Source organism: Homalodisca vitripennis, unplaced genomic scaffold, assembly GCF_021130785.1.
Source record: "Homalodisca vitripennis isolate AUS2020 unplaced genomic scaffold, UT_GWSS_2.1 ScUCBcl_7586;HRSCAF=15336, whole genome shotgun sequence".
Taxonomy (NCBI): domain Eukaryota; kingdom Metazoa; phylum Arthropoda; class Insecta; order Hemiptera; family Cicadellidae; genus Homalodisca; species Homalodisca vitripennis.
The window spans coordinates 1-20971 of NW_025783717.1; positions in this window are offsets into that span (position 1 = coordinate 1).

Genomic DNA, 20971 nt, shown 5'->3' on the forward strand with positions numbered 1-20971 from the left:
TTAGATGTTTAATACTCTCAGGGAGCTTATTCATTAGCCTTGACAACCAATTTAATTTAATTATCAACCAAGTGTGTGAAATGTTGTTGATAATTTCTGAAGTATGTCCTTGGACTTGGACCACACTCCAACTCACTTTTCTGCCAAATTTTTGCAAGATTTTCTGTCAGAACAAATGCAAGAAGCAACCTTTTTTTTACTGGTCCTAGACAAACAGAAAGATCAAAGAGATGAACTACATTACATAATTTGTACTTGAATGTTTTTCTGAGAAAAAACAAAAAAAGATACCAGAATGTCTTACTATCAATTTTGTAGAATAATTAACGAGATTATTGATATATTTTGTGGCTTTTTTTGTAAATTTTTTTTATAGCAATTGAACTCGTAGCAGATTTTTTCATTGGTTTTATGAGAATGTTTCAATTTGGTTTTATTACAAGAATATTCAGTACTTTTTAAAGCAGAGAATCCCAACCAGATTTACAAAAACAAGATTTACCTAGATTTAATAAAACAGCTTAGAAACACAGTGGCCACAGCTGGAGACGGTACTTTAGACACAGAATTTATACATCAGTGCTTTGAATAGCATTTATGGTCCTTTGAATGGCATTTACATTGATTTACTGTTAGCTCCAAAAGATGAGTTAGAACCCGCCATATTATTATCAACCTTATTGTGTAGAATAAATAACTAATCTAAATAACAATTAATATTTTACATTTAAACAAAATTTTTAATGTACTTATTGTATTACAGTTAAAGTGAAGGTAATTACTATTATATTAAAGTATTTTTCTAACTGTGTCAAATAAATTGATGTGTAATATCTGATTGGATGTAGTGTGTTAACAAATTTAAAATGACTTAAAACTACGTTAAACAAATGTGGTATTTAATATTTAAATTATAGTCCAACAATTTTCAAATCAAACAATTTGTATGTATAAGAAAATTATGTGTTAATACTTACATATTGTCTTTCCAGGGAAATCTGAATCAGGTTTTGTCCACAGGTTTTATTTAAGCCTAATTTTATTTTGACCTTTGGAATGGGAATAGTCCCTGTGGGTCTGTGTCCAAAAAGTATATGCTGCCCAGAGGTCTGGTTCCCAAAAAACCACAACCTGGTGGTATCAGCAGCTAGCTTTTTTCCATCAAGTGGTGGTGCGCTTTTGTTGGAGGTGGTAAGCCATCTTTTCTTGGTCAACATGAAGCATATTATTCTGTTTAGCAACCAATCATATATTACTGAGTAGCCTAATTTTTTAATAAACAAAATCAAAACTAAACAGTTCATTTTAATAGTATGGCCTATTTTGCTTTATTATTTCGGTTGTACAGATTTTTATATTTGATTGTAGTAAGGAACTAACTATGGTGGAAAAAGCAAAACATTTTGTTTCCTCCAAAAAATAGATTTCAAAGTAGACTATTATTTTGATTATCGTCATATTAAACTATAAGAACTGTAAAAACCATTAAAAACCAAACAGTTAAATTCTAAAATATATAAAAATTGTATAATAATAACAAGACAGAAGACTTCATTAAACATTTATTTTTTTTTTAGAACCATTTAATTAAAACATCCAATATTTTGAAATAAAAATCAATTTTGCAGCTTTAAACAAGTTTGTGACGCTCGAAATTATCATACTTTTAAAATTGACTATGCAATTTTGGCCAAAAATGAAAAAATGCCTTTGTACATTTTTTAAATAAACATTTTGAGTGATTAATAGTGTCACGCACCGTTAGTTTTCAAACAAGTGCAGCCAAATATTATTCAGAGAGTGTAATAGGATTTTAGACCATTTGCCATCATTGTACATGTTAACTAAAAATGTATAACGCTAACCCTATCTAGACGTTTTCCAGCATTGAAATTCTATCCACCTTCTTTAGGTGTAAAGGAAATTATAAATAAACATGTACATTAAAACCTCCAAAGTGGCCGGTAGCAGTCAATAGTAAAATATCTTGATTTATTATCAATACATAGCATATATTGTAACAGTAGAGTAGTGTCAAAATATTACAAATTGCTTTAAAATAGCCTAAACTAAACTAAAAACTAAGTCTACAATATAAAACTTTAATGTTAATATTCAAAAACTATCACTTTAAAATTTTACCTATAGAATAAGAAAATTAAAAATATGTTTAATATTTTTTCCTTAAATATATAAAAAAATTGTTTTCTCCTCCCTTTTTAATTTTTTTCTTCTGGTGGTTTGAGAAAAAATGTATTTCCTTACAAATTTTTGTTTTCTTTTTGTAGGATTCTAGGTGGTGACATGAAAATTGTGTTAAATGTTTGGTTGTGTGTTGTATGGGTGTATAATAATATTTTTTGTTTGTAAATTATTTATTATGCAACCCATCCCCATAGATTCAAACAGATGAAAGCCCAAAAACAGTCCCAAATATTTAGTTTGTTTAAAATCACTCATCAACACGATGATGTAGTTAATGCCAAATTTGATGAGATGTTCCAATTTTGATAGAGGACCCCTCGTTGCTGCGCCTGAATTGATGTAGGTCCAAATTTGATGTGGAGTGTAAATTTGATGAGAGTCCCAGGTTATAACAACCAGATTTGCTATGTGTCACCACGTCCTCCCACGTTTGGTTACGATAATTTGCTGAAAGTCAGTTCTTTTAGAATTATTCACTCACCATGTAGTTGTATGCCGCCGTCCCGCCTTGTCACCAGTGGCACGTTGTTATAACCCATGTTTGATTCAATCATAGTATCGGTCGCCATCTTGCCCCAATGCTAGCTTGTATTTCCTCGTATTACTAACAAAATTATTAGATTTGGAATGTCTCTGGGTGTTATCATCAGAGACAAGTCTGTGTGTATGTCAGGGTTCCAAAATATATTAAGTAATAATTACAAAATTTAACATCACTCCAACACTTTTTGTAAAAAGGGATATTTTTAATAGAAAAGTCAAAAGCAACGTGACCAAACGAGATGAGTTTTATTAAATGGTCGACACTCTCAAACAATATTATAATAAACTCACTCAACTCACCTTTCGCAGCTGCTTTGATAAATTTTTAAGAAAGTCTAAAACAATATCCCATCCTTGATTAAATTTATATATACTATACAACAGATCATTACTTTCCCAGGAGAACTAACACAACCTCCTTGCTATCGAGTCTGATGGTAGAAGAACGAATCTCCGTATAATACGACGGATACTGATTCAAAACAACACTCATCACTTTCTCTCGTTCAAATCAGCGTCTTCACGAATAAATTTAATTTAATTCTTTCTTATAATTGTCGAAATTTTATCACGTTTACTATAATTAATCAATTTAAGTATTTCTATTTTCTTTTTATTAATTTTTCAAAGCTTTTTATTTAAATTTTTAGCAACATGTGCTTTATGACGTCATAAATTTTATCAAGTCATTCATACCCACAATTGGCTCTTCTGCGTAATTCTATTTAATGTTTTTGTAAAACACGAATTTTGGTTATGTTTTTACTTCATTTTAATTAATCAAATCTTTTCCCGTATAAAGTTCAATAAATGTCTTCGTTATTAAATAAATCTCAATTCCGACAACATGTGATTCATTGACGTCACAGTCTGCCAATTCCCCCGCGAATATTCAAATGTCGTAATTTGACCTGTTACACAACCCCCAAATATAAATTGATCATATATTTGTTATCAATTTATATTTCTCCTCCAATTAAAACTTTTAAATTTTTTGTCTCCAATTACGCTATTATTTTAAAATTATTCTTGATAATTTTGTTTAAAAGTATTCATTTAAAAGAAAGTAAAATATCAAAGCAAAGCTTACAATCATATTACACAAATTACAATGTATTAAATGTTCACAACAAATTATAATTAATATTAAATGATTACACAAATTATAGTGTACATATAAATCAATACAATTAATACAAATATCAATGAATATATAAATCAGCTACACAAATTATAATTAATATTAAATGATTACACAAATTATAGTGTACATATAAATCAATACAATTAATACAAATATCAATGAATATATATATATATATATATATATATATATATATATATATATATATAAGAATAGTACTAAAGTTTTAAATATTTTAAATTGAATACTGGTAACCTCTATATGTTTTGAATATAATGTTTAACGTGTCCATTTCACATAACACAATGTTTTAATACAAGTTAACTCTATCAGATTATACACTCACAAGTTATAATAATACACAAATACTTTGTAAAAAATCCTAAATATATTCTTACTGATAAACAATATTGTAATATCCTTATATTGTCATCTCCTACTGGAAACATATTACATATACTATCTACTATATTACATTATCCTTGTCACATCTTATTCTAAATATTTATACAACCCTATACTAATCTGACTAATTGTCAGTTTTTTGGTTCAAATGAATTTTATACTTTTTATTGTTTTATCTGACCGTTAAGGTCAGATATTTTTATGTCAGCCCGTTTTTTTGAAAAGGTTTATTTGTCATTATTATGACGGGGCATAGGCTGACTACATGGGAGCCTACAATATTTTGAAAGAAAAACTGGCTTATTCCCCTCAAGGTTAAATTTTGACAGGTAAAAAAAATATTTATATAATTAGAGGGGTTATTCTTTAATTGGCACATTTCATTAAAGAGAAGGTCACAAGTTTTATTTCATAAGCATGTATTGTTTTTTTTATGTGCTTCTCTGTACATTCATCCATCCACACAAGCCCAGTTTATAGACCATGTTTTAAACATTTCTTAAATAAAAATGGTCTCATTCAGCATCAGTATGGTCATTCACACTTAAAGAGTTTTCATACTCTTATTCTATGAATCTCTTTAGTTTCCCTTACATTACGGATCCCAAAGAATTCATTATTGTCTAATCTGGTTAATGCATATGCATTTTCTCTTTTAATGCCTGCTCGATTACATATGGTCCCTTCATAAAGTAAGAAATATTTTTTAATCTTCTTATCTAATGCATTTGATAAAATATGGTTTTTTACTAATACTTTGTCACCTATTCTATACTTAATTGGATTTAATTTCTCATTCGTGTCTTTTATTCCTTATTTCTGTTCTGCCTTACTTATTAAGTTTTCCCTTACCATTCTAATTTTTATTTCAAATGATTAAATTTACATTCAATTGGAAACTTAATTATTTTACTTAGAAAATTATCAGATCTTCTTCCAAACATTACTTCATATATGGTATTGCTTCAATGGTGTCCTGTACTGAATTGTTTAACACATGTTCAGCAAAATAACAGAATGTGTCAGGCCATTGAGTAATGTCTTTTATGACAATATATCCTACAAATTCTTTATTTACTTCTTTATTTGTCCTTTCCACTATTGAACTTTGTGGGTGATAAGGTGTAATTGTGATAAACTTTAATATCTAAGTTATTAAGAAGTTGTGTTCCACAAATTTGAATTAAAACATGGACCATTGTCGCTGACTATTGCTTTCATTTTTCCTACTTTGAGGTATAAACTCTTTAGTTACTTTACTTAATACACTTCTACTGTTTGGTTTCTTTATGGCATATAATTTCACAAATTTTGAAAAAACATCTACCATTGTTAATATGTATTTGTACATTTCCTCTTCCCTTTGGTAATGGACCTATCAAATCTATTGACACCAAGTCCTAGTACATTCTGAGATATTATATTCATTTGTCTACCTTCTTGTCTTACATTCCCATGTTTTACTTCTTTTGGCACAATATACACTTTTTTAACTGTTCTTTTACACTTTCTTTCCATATTCTTAAAAATACAATACTCTTTAAGTATATTAAATATTTTATGACCTCCTAAATGTCCATATTTTAAATGTGTAAAATTAACTAAATCCTTTTTAATACCTTCTGGAATACATACTTTCCATACATCACTATTTTCATCCTTTCTCTTAAAAATTATCCCTCTATACTCCATAAAATATTTTATTTATTTTTCCATAATGAACTCCTTCGCTGTCATTTAAGATATTTTTTATATTTCTCAAATACTCATCCTTTTCTTGTTTTTTATCTAGATTCTTTAATATTTCCTTTATCTCACTATCTTTAAAACCTAAATCAATTTTGTTGTACAAAACCTTGAATACTGTATTTTTTTCTACTGAATTTTGACTATCCTTCTGTGTAATCCTTGACAGTATGTCTGCTGGAATGTTCTCTTTCCCTTTAACAAATTCTATTTCAAGATTAAACTCCTTGTAATGCTAAAGCCCATCTCAACAATCTACCATTTGTTAATTTATCAACTTTTTTAAGAATGTCAATGCTTTATGATCTGTTCTCACTATCACTCTGGGATGTCCTATTAAATATGATCTAAATTTTTTACAAGTTAATACTACAGCTAACAGTTCCTTTTCTGTGATCGTGTAAAATTTTTGCGCTTGTGTTAAAGCCTTGCTATAAAATGATATCACCTGTTCCTCATTGATTTCATCTAACTGGTATATATATTCCACTAATGTTAAGGTCACTTGCATCTGTATTTAAATAAAATGTTTGTTAAAATCTGGAATGTTTTAAAATGACTGCATTTAAAAATTCTGTTTTAATTTGTCCAAATGCCTTTTCTTCTTTTTCTGTCCACTTCCATTCTATTTTATTACTCAATAAATGATTTAACTGTCCTATTAAATTGCCATAATGTCTTTGAAACTTTGCATAATACAAACATAATCCATTAAACATTTGTAGTTCTTTTATGTTTGTAGGTCGCTTAAAATTCACTATCTGTTCAATTTTATTTTTTATCCATTTTAATTCCTTCAGCTAAAATAATGTATCCTAAATAATTTATCTCTTTTCTTAAAAATTGTGATTTTTTTAATTTGACTGTTATTCCCTCCTTCTTTTAATCTACTTAAGACCTGTTCTACAATGTTTTAAATGTTCTTCATATGTGTTTGAAGTGATTAATATATCATCCACATATGTAGTTACAAATTCTGTCAAGTCATGACCTAATACTTTGTTTAACCCTTTAATGAACAACGCAGTACTAACATTCAAACCATATGGTAGTCTTTTATATTGTAAATTCCTCCCTTCGAAGACAAACGCTACAATATTTTCTGGACTCTTTACTTAATTGTGTTTGTAGAAATCCCTGTGATAAATCTAATGATGTCATATATTTGACTCCTATAAACTTTTTCAATACATCATCTATGTTTTATTGGTGATTCCCTATCTGGTATTAATGTGTTGATTCAAATTCCTGCTATCTAGACATATTCTCAATGACAGATCCTTTTTAACTACACACACCAATGGGTTAGAATATGGACTATCAGACTCCTCTATTATGTCTCCTTTTAACATATTTTCTATTTCCTTTCTTACACCTTCCCTCTTTGAATAAGGTATTGGATAGGATCTCCCTACAAATGGCTTTTCATTTGTTATATTTTAATTTGGCCTCATAATTCTTTATACAACCTGGTTCATCTGAAAAAATATCTTTATTTTTCATCAGTATACTTTTTAATTTATTTAAATCTTCATTTTCCTTTACTTCACAATGTTCTAATATTTCTAAAACCTGTTTATCCTTCTCATCATTAACTTTGTCCTTCATATTTTTCTGTATGTGTTTTACATAGAAATTCTATGTTGTTCCAAGAATTTTTCAGCTCATCTTCACTTACTAATGTATTTTATGTAATTGCAACCTAATTAACTTTATACCATTGACTATATCCTCTGATTCACTGTTTGATTCAGTAAATTCAACATTTAATTACTTCTTTATCTACCTCCAACTTTATCTTACCATGTTCAAAGTCAATTTTTGCATTGTGTTCTCTTAAGAAGTCACATCCTAGTATTATTCCCAAGTTCACTGCTTTTTAACTACTAGAAAATTTTAATTTGAAATAATTTATTTTCTATTTCCACCTCTATCATGACCTGTTTATCAATCTTTTTACTTCTAATACCTGTTACTCCTATTATACTTAAATTTGTTACCGGCAGCTCTAAAATTTCAAGTACACTTCTTTCCTTTTATCTCATTTATAATACTTTTCTGACATTATTGTCGCCTGGCTTCCTGAATCTATTATCATGTGATAACTCCTCTTTATTTATTTTTTCCAAGTATCTCAGGTAGTGCTTCTGCTACTGGTTTTATGGGAATTTTATTATAATTATCCTTCATTGGTCAATTCATCAAAGATGTCATTTTCTGGTAATAAAAGCTGTATTCACCCCTAGTCCTTAGTCCGGATTTTTTCCTTATCTGATCTTATCAGATTTCTAAGCTCATTTGCTAGAATTGTTAGACCCTCTTTATTCAGATGTATTAAATCTTCACACACCATTTTCCTTTATATAGAATATTTCCTTTTCATATAATTTCACATTACAGTCTGTACTATCATAGTTTATCATAATACTTTCTCTGCCACTTTCTTAAAACTGTAAACTTTTTTCATTATTTTCTTTACTTTTTATATGTTCATTTATTCTTTCAAGTTTATTTAAATGATATATGTCATTCTCACCTAACTTTGGTATGGGTGGAATGGTTACCAAGATTATTTTATCAGCTTTCTCCAGTAAAACCTCTACTAGTTTATCATAATCATTACAAATATTTTTTACTTCTTTATCCCTTAATAAATCATTTGTACCTATCATTACTATTAGCTGTTTTTTTCTAAATTATTTGTATGTTTTAGCTCTCTGGTCAACTGTTCAATTGTCTGACCCTCCTATGCATAAGTTAATTCTCTTTCCTCCTTTCTCTCTATATTCACCTCTTAAATTCATTATTTTCTCCCCAAATCTCCTAAGTTGAGAATCTCCTATCATTTGGTATCCCTCAAAATTAGGTTCCTTTTTCTCAATCGTTTTCCTTCATTCTAGCCTGTCCTACCCTACCCATTTGTTTTCCATCCTGTTTTCCTCTAGTCATCTATTACCTCTCATACTTCCTCTTCCCCTTGTATATTCATATTGATCTCTCTGATGCCTCGTTTCGTTGTTTTCATACCTTTCTTTCTCCTTTCCATAATCATTTGGTATCTCTAACCCCTATTATTGCTTTGTCCTTCTCCTATCATTCTCAAAACTCTAGTCTCTCCCTATTATATGTGTTCCTATTGTAGTATGAGCCTACTCTAGTCAAATTATTTTCCTCTAATATTCCCTCTAACTTGTGTCCCCTCTATATGGTGTATCTCTATGTCGCTAAATTCTTGGTATTGATTTACATTTTTATTGAGTGTTGTCTCATTTCTCATATCAAATGATCTGTCCATAACTTTCTATATGTGTCACTATTCAGTATATTAAGTTGATTCAACAGGTTTTCTAGATCTTCTGATCTTTCCAACATTTTGGGCTGCAGCAATTGCACTACTTATGGTTCTAGGAACATGTTTGCTTATATATGCTAGGAATGTTCCCATGTCAATTCTAGTTTCCAAATACTGGCTTTTATTATAAAATTCCAATACATAGGTTTACTAGATTATCAAATCCAACCCTGTATGTACCGTTACCCAATTAGTTCTTTTTCAAATTTTTTCTGTTCCCCTATGGACCAATATTTCCCTTTAAAAACTCCTATAAAATTGTTCAAAGTTTTTCCAATTATTTATATGCTGTCCGCCCCCACTTTTCCTGCTTCATTTTTCATATATTTTAAGATTATCAATACCTGGAAGTCCCAGCCATCCTTCTCCATTTTTCTCTATATATTTTTTACAAGCTTCCAAAAATTCCATAGGATGTACATTATTTTTTTATTGGATCAAATTCCAATAAGAATATTTCTGTGTTTGCTGGTTGGCTTATTCCTCATGCCCCACCATGCTTTGATTTCTCATCATATTTTCTAGTTGTGTTTGTTTGTTTTTCTAATTTCCCTAGAGTTTTCATCCAATCTCTTATTCAGGGATTTTTCTACCCTATTTCCCATGTCCTCTATTTCCTGTAAACTACTGCCCGTTACTGACTATGTTTTCTACATCCTTAGTAGCCTTACCATTTTTCTGTATCCTGGTCAAGTTCTAAGTTAGTTCTGTCCCTATCTACTCTACCATTATATTCATCTAGTCTTGTTTTAAATCTCTTATTTATCTTTTCTAATCTTTGATCTATTTTCTTTTTATCATCCCTCAATGTGTACAAACCTTTTCTCAATTTCCCTCATATCTTCTTCTCTTTTATCTTTTAATTTCTTTATCTCCGTAGTAACCTCTCCTCTAACCTGACTTTTAAGTTTATTCCTCTCACCTTTGTTTTTCTCAGCTTGTTCGTTTATTTCAAGTCTGACCCCCTCCTCCAAGTTCTTTAAGTCTTTATTTAAAGTATTTAAGTCTTTATTTATCTCTACTCTCATAACCTCCGTTGTCTCTACTATTTTATTGTTTAACTCACCTCTCATCTGTTTCCATGTCTCGTTTTTAACAGTTCATTACTTCTTTGAATTTCCTTTTTTAGTTCCTCATTATTCTGATCTATTTTATAATTCAGATCCCTTAATCCCTCATTATTTTTTATCCATCTTTTCATTATTTTTATCTATCTTTTCATTCAAGTCCTTCCTTAATTCCTCATTATTTTTCTTTAACTCCTCATTATTTTTATCCATCTTTTCATTATTTTTATCTATCTTTTCATTCAGACTATTCATCATAGTCCTCATGAATGCAATAAGACCTTCATCCCTATCAACTCCTACTGGACTACTGACTCTGCTAACCTCATTCTCTAATGAATTTCTGTCATCTCTTGTCGGACACCTCCTGTTCTACTGTATTAGGGGATGACCAACCTAAAAACCCTGTATCTCCTGAGCTATGAAGATCTATTTCTATTGATCTAAATATTGGTGTGGGCCCTTCATTATTTTGTTCGCCTTCCATTTTGTAGCCTATGTTTTAATTTGAAAATTTAAATTTAGGCCTTATTTTTGTTTTATTAGCCTACCAGGAAAATTTTACCAATTTATATTATAACTAGGTTGTTCAAAGTTATCAAACATATAGACTAATAATAATTTGTCATACTTCTTCTAGACACACACACCTGAAAATACAATTTACAATTATATAAAAACAGTAATTTTCACTTAGTCTAAAATATGCTACCACTAACCTACTTAAATTAGTTTGTGGAAGTTCGAGCCCTCCAGTTGGTGCGCCATTTTGATGTAAGCCAAATTTGATGAGATGTCAATTTTGATGAGGACCCCTCGTTTGCTGCGCCTATTGATGTAGGTCAAATTTGATGCGAGTGTAAATTTGATGAGAGTCCCAGGTTATAACACCAATTTGCTATGTGTCACTCCCACGTTGGTTACGATAATTTTGCTGAAAGTCAGTTCTTTAGAATTATTCACTCACCATGTAGTTGTATGCGCCTTGTCACCAGTGGCACGTTGTTATAACCATGTTGTTCATCATAGTATCGGTCGCCATCTTGCCCAATGCTAGCTGTATTTCCTCGTATTACTCAAAAATTATTAGATTTGGAATGTCTCTGGTGTTATCACCAGAGACAAGTCTGTGTGTATGTCAGGGTTCCAAAATATATTAAGTAATAATTACAAAATTTAACATCACTCCACACTTTTTGTAAAAGGGATATTTAAAGAAAGTCAAAGCAAGTGACCACGAGATTAGTTTAATTAAATTGTCCACACTCTCTACAATATTATAAACTCACTCACCTTGCAGTGCTTTGATAGTTTTAAAAGTCTAAACAATATCCCATCCTTGATTTAAATTTATATATACTATACAACAGATCATTACTTTCCCAGGAGAACTAACACTACCTCCTTGCTTCGAGTCTGATGATAGAAGAAACGAATCTCCGTATAATACGAACGGATACTGATTCAAAACAACACTCATCACTTCTCTCTCGTTCAAATCAGCGTCTTCTACCCCGAATAAATTTAATTTAATTCTTTCTTATAATTGTCGAAAATTTATCACGTTTACTATAATTAATCAATTTAAGTATTTCTATTTTCTTTTTATTAATTTTTCAAAGCTTTTTATTTAAATTTTTAGCAACATGTGCTTTATGACGTCATAAATTTACAAGTCATTCATACCACAATTGGCTCTTCTGCGTAATTCTATTTAATGTTTCTGTAAAACACGAATTTTGGTTATGTTTACTTCATTTTAATTAATCAAATCTTTTTCCCATATAAAGTTCAATAAATGTCTTCGTTATTAAATAAATCTCAATTCCGACAACATGTGATTCATTGACGTCACAGTCTGCCAATTCCCTGGCGAATATTCAAATGTCGTAATTTGACCTGTTACAACGATCTAATAAATTCAGATTTAACATAGCTATATTTGGCTTTTTTTAGACCTTTCAAATTTCAGTTAGAGTTTCCTTATTTTGGCTTCATATATACAAAATCCATAAGCTATATAGAACTGGATACAAGATAAAAAAACTAATTTTAAGGTTTCTACACTACACCAATTTAACATTTTTATGATTGAACAAACTAGAATTGTTTTAGTCTAAAATGAATTTGGTTTGTCATGATAAATTATTATCTATTAATAATCCTAAAAATTATATGTGTTCAAACTTTTTAAAACTAATTTTTAATTAATTTCAAAATTAAGAGTTATACTTCAATACACTTTTTGTTTTAAAATGTATAACTTTAGTTTATTACACACATTTATTACATTTCATACATTAAACAAAAATGTACATAATAAATTTGTCTAAAAAATATATCACACATCAAGCTGTGCTGTTTGTGTGCATCAACAGCAAGCATCAAAACAGAAAAAAACACCAGTGAAGTATAAAGTCAATGGATAAATGTAGGAAAAAATAAAACACAAATAATATATAAATTTTGTATAATGTTTTAATATTAGTGTGTGATATCTAATGTTGTGTTACTCATACTATTTTGTTTGTTGTGTTTGTACTGTATTCGTAAACTTTAAACTATGATACCTCCAGATGGATAATTTATTGACATTGATATAAGAAGATGACTTATTAAAAGTCAAAACTATAGTAGTGTATGATAACATTTTGAACTGTTTGACAAAGGTACGTAGTTATTGTTATTAGTCAATCCTCAGTTCAGGGCTATATAATATTAATATTTATTTATTTTCAATGGATACTCGTATACTTCTCCATTTTATATTCAAGATTCATATAATTAACTTATAAACAACTTAACCTAAACAAGAATTTCTACAAACAAAACATGTGGATGGGTGAAAAATAATACTAACGTAATAAACTATGGCAAGGCAAAATATATATATATATATAAATGTTTTAAGACAGTAACAATACAAAACGTGAAAACAGTAACAATAAATCTTTATATATATATATATTTCTTGTGTTCGTGTATATGTGACTGAACTCCTAAACGACTGGACCGATTTTGATGAAAATTTTTGTGTGTGTGTGTTTGAAGCGGATTCAAGAATGGTTTAGATTCATGATTTGGTCCGATTTAAATAGTTTATTTAATTAATTTTGTATTTATAAATTGTTGATTTTAGAGTGTTGTTATATTGGATCCGGCAGATTGAGCTACGACACGTCGTAATACAAAGTGAACTGATACTTTCAGCTGTTAACACTTTCAGCTGAAGTTCATCAAAGAGGCAGAAACATTTGTTTACATTGAAATTTTAGTAACTATTAAATTACTGTAAACTGCTTGATCAGTAGTGTAATGCGGATTGCAGAGACGAAGTTATTATCTAATTTTAAATTTTGATTGCGCCAATGATCAATAATCCATCTAATGCCATGGCAATGCTATTTATACGCTGTTTATAAAAACTACCTCATTAAATAAAGCTGTGAATGTTTGCACATAAAGTAATCGAATCTGGTTAGCTCCTTTAACATTGTGTCTGGCATTTTTTACTGTAGTTATTGAAAAGCAAATGGGGATAACACACTCTTGCCCTTATACTAGAAGCATATACCCCTTATACATATTTATTGATTTGTAAAAATATAAAAATCACTTAATCAACCAAAATTTAATCTAAATTGAATTCCGAACCAACATATGAGAGCACTGTTTTGGTTAGTGCAACAGCATAAATCAATTGTGGAACTGTAAATAGATTAGACTGGAGATTGGAATAGCTTTGAGTGACTATCGATTATCTCAGGAGTGTTTATTATGTCATAGACAAAGAATACATGAATATATTGTCCAAGTTTTCAACAGGAAAAATGCGTGTGAAGCCGCAGGTAACTGCTAGTAAACTATAACAATAGAAATAACATAATAAACTATAGCATAATATAACAAGAATATATGAATCAATGTTTCCAAACAGCAACTATAACAGTAAAGCAGTAACTATAACAATAATAAAATGATAAACTATGGCATAACGTAACAAAGAATATAAAATATTATGTATAGATAGCAAATTAGCAGCAAAGATAACAAAAACTGATGGTGGTATAATACGTGAGAAATAGAGTGGAAGCATTTAAGTTGGTAGCACTGCACGTTTCACTTTCCACTTCAATGTTCTCACACCATCATGAAACAGGTCGACAGTCGAAGGCAGGTTGTTGCTGGCTTTCTGTAGGCGTGCCACCATGCTGTTTGGTGCATAGTTTGTCCCATATTGTTGTCTGATGAAGAGGTCATTGGAACAAGTGCTGGATGGTGTCTTGAAATGGAGGAGTTGAAGGACTTCTGGGCAATTCATTTTACCATTTACCAACTTGTGGAGAACTACTAAGTCAGCTACAGTCCTGCGAGTCTCAAGATGTTTCTAGTTCAAGTTTGGAGTACAGATCATCAATTGGTACTTGTTAATACTGGTATCCATTTCTGAAACCCACCAATCGAATGAAACGACATTGGATTCGTTCAAGATCGTCACAAAGGTATTTGTGGTGTGGGTTCCAAACAGTCGATCCATATTCCAGAATCTGGCGTACCAAGTATATAATCCTCAGGGCAAACCATATTTGTTATATGTGTAGAAGAACGGGAGATAAATCCAAGCATTCTGTTAGCCTTTGAGCAGATGTTATAAACGTGAGCATCAGGGCTAAAATTCTGTCAGATTAATTCCAAGATCTCTCACCTCACTCACTCTGGTGATGGTTACTCCTTGTAACAAATAATTGTATATTATAGGCGAAGTGCAACGGTAAAATGATATGCTTGACATTTCTTGGTGTTTAGCGACATTTTGTTTGTTAAGCACCATTCATATACACCATGAAGACTATTTTGAAGTGATTCACAGTCTGCAATATGAGTAATTTGTGAGAATAACTTGACATCATTCGCAAACATTAGGCAGTCGCTGTTGATATTCAAAGGAAGATCATTTATGAAGAGTGCAAAAAGATAAGGTCCAATGATAGAGCCCTGGGGAACACCAGAAAGTGAGAAAACTCAGAGGATGGTGAGCCAGCAAACTTCACAACAAGCCTGCGCTCAGAGAGGTAACTCGACAGCCAACGAATTGAAGTGTTATCGAAGCCAAGTGCAGAGGTCTTTTTGAGTAGCAAGACATGATCAACAGTGTCAGAGGCCTTGGAAAAGTCTAAATATATTGTATCTAGCTGTTTACTGTCAGCAAAAGCACTTTATACCTGAGTCTGAAGTAACATTATGTTTGATAAAGTCAACCTTCCTGGTGAGAAGCCGTGTTGCTGAGGACAGGTTAACTGAGCAATCCTAAATCTTATTCGATCAAGAAATAGATCCTCAAAAAACTTTGGACAGAGCTGAGAGGATAGAGATGGGCCTGTAGTTAGAGGCGATATCAGTAGGTCCTGATTCATGAATGGGGACCACGTAGGCCGCTTTGAACGGCTCAGGAAAAATTCCCATCGCAAGTGAAGTATTAAATATGTGGTAAACTGGAGTAGCCAAAATGCTTCTGCTGTACTTAAGTACACCTGGTGGAATCTCATCAGGGTCCCAGCCCTTTTTTCTTGTCAAGGTTTCTAAGCTTCTCCAATACTTCTTCAGGGGTGAACTCATAAGCAACTCCATCGCCGAGATGGTCATATCTGCTTGGAACAAAGACCTCCATGGGCTTCATGAAAACCGAGAAGAAGTCCTTGAATGCTTCACACATCGCAAGAGGCTCCTCAGCAATGACTCCATTGTGAACAATCTGAGAGGGCACAGAATAAGATTTTCTTGTGGAATTGACATGACTCCAAAAAAAACAGAAGTTGTTGGGAATTCCAGCCTCAATCCTTTGTATATGTTGGCGATAATCCCAGGCAGCTAAGACCTTATACCTTGCTCTTATGTTAGCAAATCTCGAATAATTAGATGCTGAGGGAAAGAGCTTGTATTTTTTATGTAAACATTTTTTTGTTATTATCAAGTTTTTTAAGAGAGGTGAAAACCATTTAGGTAACGGAGAGTGGCCAATTCTTCTTACAGGCGAGTTAGCTACTTCACTATATTAGAAATTGTAGAGGTAAAGGAATTTTTTGCTGTGTTAAAGTCTGAGTCGGACAATATTGTATGAAGGTCAGTAGTTAACAACGAACGGTGAACATTCATAAGGTTACACCTTTTCAAATAATATATGTGTCTTTTGAGTAAGTGAGATTGGTTTGGTATGTTGGTAGTGGATCACAAAAATAAAGGTGGGTGGTGTGTCTCTCTTCAACTGGCAAAAGATTATCACTCTCCAGTGACACAGTAATATCTTTGTTAGAACTCAGAATCAGGTCCAACATGACGTCTCTGCTGTTACAGATTTGATTGATTTGGTAAAGCTGAAACAAGTCCATCAGTGACCATACCACTCTTGACGCTGGGGAATGTGTACCAGTTGACAACCCATTCCAATCAATTCCGGGAAGGTTGAAATCACTCAGAACAACCACTTCATCTAATGTTCGCCCCGTTGACATTACCACCTCCATTGACTTTGACTGTCACAAATTATTGTATTTGGAGGGAGGCTGCTGAGGAGGGATGTAAACAAGCTACTAGGAACCATGAGATGTATTTGCAGGGCTTAAGCTCAATAAGAAGGTGCTCAATCTCATAGATTTCAGAGTAGTAGAGTTGAATTGAGGTAATAGTATCTCTGATGGCCACCATTACTCCATCCATACTAGATTTAGAGCTGCTCAGTGAAGACCTATCATATCTGTAAATTGAGAAGTTCTTGGGCAAGACCTCAGCATTGTTAAATCAACTGACAAAATTTGTCTCCGCCAATAAGGCAACATCAAAGTTTGACATGGTAATTGAGGACTTGAATTCATTCAGTCTGCTTCGCATTCCATTCATATTTTGATAGTAAAAAAAAGTATGTCCGTTGGATGAAATTAGTTTTTTGTTTTCTTAACTACTATCATCGGCACTCCATTCTGATACTTAATACGTTCTTGCAAGTGAGATCTCTCCTTGAGAGTTCGATCACGGGACATTTCAACAGTACTGTCAGGAAAGAGATTGCTAAGTTTGGGGAGAATCAAAATTTTTAAAGAAGGTGATGGCCTCACTTGTTTCTCTAAAGGAAACCTTCATCGGACGAGGTTTTCCGGGCTCCCCTTTACCACTTTGCACTATCTCAGTAGTATGAAGATCACTCAATTGGACATCATCTATTATTCCCTTGTGTTGTATTTTGCTCTTGATAACTACATCAGACGATTCAGGTATACCATATAGTATAGCATTCTTTGAGCGCAGGTTCCGATCATTAACTTCAGCAATGACAGTTTCTGAATCAAGTGGCTTATTATTCTTTAATAACTTAATATCAGTAGCAAGGGGGTGAAATCATAGACTTGTTAGCTAAGACTCTTGGCTCAAGCTGGGATAGTTGGTTTCTGATTTTACCTATATCCGACTTTATGGCTTCAATTCTGTCGGAGACGCTACATATTTGTTCTATTTTCTCTGTCCAACCTTTTCCATCAGTTTGTTTACGCTTAAAGTTAGAGCAACTATAAGGTCTTCAGTTGACGGTTTACAGTCTACTTTGCTGCAGTGCCATTTCTTGTTTAAATCCTTAGAGAATTGAGTGTACTCAGTTTTAGTTAAATTCATGCAAGTTCGGTTGAACCAGCGCTTGCAACCACCAGCACACGCAATACCCTCCTCAGAATCCAAAACTAAGTGGTTGTAGTTCAACCAACTTAAGAAATGTAAACGTATATTTTGCAAGATGTCCTCAGTCTCTGGAGCTACTCAATCCACCCCAGTTTGATCAAACTCAATCTGTGAGGACAGAAAATATTCCACAACATTTTAGTATAGTACTGCAAGACAGAGCCGAAGATGATCTAGAAGGCAGTGGCAAAAAAAGATGTACGTGTTATTTTGTTTTTGGGAGTTGGAAATTGTGAGTAACGTCACCGACTTGCGTTAATGACATTGACAGTGACAGTTGCCTGCATGAAAACGACGAGTGGATTGCCAGCCTGGAGAGCGAAGCAAAACTATATGGGAATATCCAGATGCTTTATGAAGGAACACAAAACATTCAGCGATAATAAAAACTTACTGAACTAATGACCAAATTCTAGCATGCACAGAGGCCCGACAAGTGACAAGATAAGGTAAATTAACCAAATAAACTATAGCAATAATCATGAGTCACCACTTTCAGCCATTCACATAAAAAAAAAAAAAAAAAATACTTATTGACTGATTTTATTTCATCATGAATAGAGTTAGTTCTATGAATACAGTAACAAGGGGAAATTATAGTAATGACAACTGTTATATTTCTACTAAGGATTCAGAGATCATTTCCCAAGTTTCAATAAATTACTTGATAGGTTTTGTGGATAATGATGTTAGAACCTGCTAGCAAGACAAGTGTATCATTCTGGGCCATTTTAGCATTGTTGTAGACCTGCCCGATAGTGGCAGCAGGTGTAACGTGCCCATCCGCACACACTAAGCCCCTGATACAAAAACCAATTATCTCAGACATTTCTTACTTTATCTTCAAATATCTAGATTTTTATCCTTTTCACTGTTTACTTTTTTCTTGTTGTGCAAACCCTGATTGGAAACAAATCCATTATTAATTTTGTGCAAAATGTCATATTGGTTTGAAATGGAGATTTTAAGTGTTTGATGTAATTTGCTGTTCACATTATTTTTGTGTTTACGTTTTCCGAAAATTTATCCATTGACTTGTAACTTTACTGGTGTTCTTTACTGTTTAATTTTTTATAACTTAATATGTTGATTTACTGGCTGTCCCAAACAACTACTTTAGAATTATATTTATTGAACAGGATCGCTTATAAATAATGCCAGTTTCACTTAATTACAATATTGTTGAAGAGTCGGCGATGAAGTGAGAAGTAAGTATGCCTTTAATCAGCTAGCCAACAAAGAAACAAACAAAGATAAATTCCACAATTACAAGTATTGTGTTCTTAAGGGCATGTAATGCTTTCAAACTTAGCATTTTCAAAATTACTTATCTTTGAAATTTTAGATACTCTTTCCTTTGCTGCTTTCTTGTTGTACTGGCCCATTGAGTCAAAATAATTAAAGATGTTCGTTAGACTTTTGATAAAACAACCCCAATGTGATCCAGCCTCTGTTTCCAGATGCAGCACCATTGACTGGGATGAAAATATAATTCTCTTCATGTATATTCAGGGGTGATATTGTAAATTCGATTACAGGAGAGCATCAAATAGCGTGACATCTCATATTGACACATATTGTGCCAAAGTTTATTCCTTTCCCACTATAATCAATTATTGCTACTCTCGAAAGCAGCAAAAATGGTTAGGGTCTGGCCAATACTGGAGCGGAGTATTGTTGCTGTTGCAATATTGCCTAGCGTGTGACATACATATCAAGTATTTCTGACATTCTTGCATTTTAGTTTAATTCCCTTAAGGATAAATTTTACTGAAATCTATAATAATTTCAGTGACATGGGATACAGTTCAATGTTGTTATTTTGGTTTATTTTAACCTGTACACCTTTATGGATTTTAACATGCAACTGTCAACAGAAATAAATTCTAAATATTTATTTTGACTCAGTGTTTTAGCACTAATAAGTAAGAACGAATAAATTGACACCAGATATGAGTATGCCACACCATGTGTTGCGTAACAGGCTTCGCTAAGATTGACTTATTGCTGTACTGGGGAACTGCTACTCTTCTATTCTTATAGAGCTGCCAGTAAGCAACATTGTAAGTGCTTCTTTGTTTACAGACCCTGGACGTTCTATGATGCTTCAAGCTGTTATTGTCTGAGATGCCGTCCAGATTGACTAATTGCTGCTACTCCCAAGGAGCTGCCAGTAAGCAAGATTGTTAAGGGGAGAACGTCGCCTATGCTTAATATATGAGAAACTTTTAACTAACTTCGTGTACCTGCAGTTCTATAACCAGTCAAGATATTACAATACAATTTTTACAGTATGTTCTGGTATGTTAGTAGATGAGCATGTAGTAGATTGAAACATTTTAGGAGCATTAGTAAACAATTTTATTGCATTATCATTAAACAAAGTAATTTTTTACCACACTAATTTATGATTTTTATTATTTATTTCAGTAAATATGTAAGATATAGTCATCGATTATTTTACTACCAGATAGCTAAACAGTTCCTTGGGGATAGTATACAAAATTTCATCTTTTTCTAACTTAAAACAAAAGCTGAGCTACAGGTACATAAGTTTCAACAAACACAATTTTCGGAAAACGGGCAATTGAATTAAACATATAGTTGTTCTTATGTTGAAAAAGATCCTACAAGACCACAAATTTTAAATTTAGATGCTCCAGCACCATAGTGGCTGGGTCCCTTGGTTCTTTGATCTTCCAGCTTCCTTTTACACTGTCTTTACTTCACCCTCATCTCATTTTTAGCCTCTAGACTCTAGCTTAGACTAGGTAGAATATAGCAATA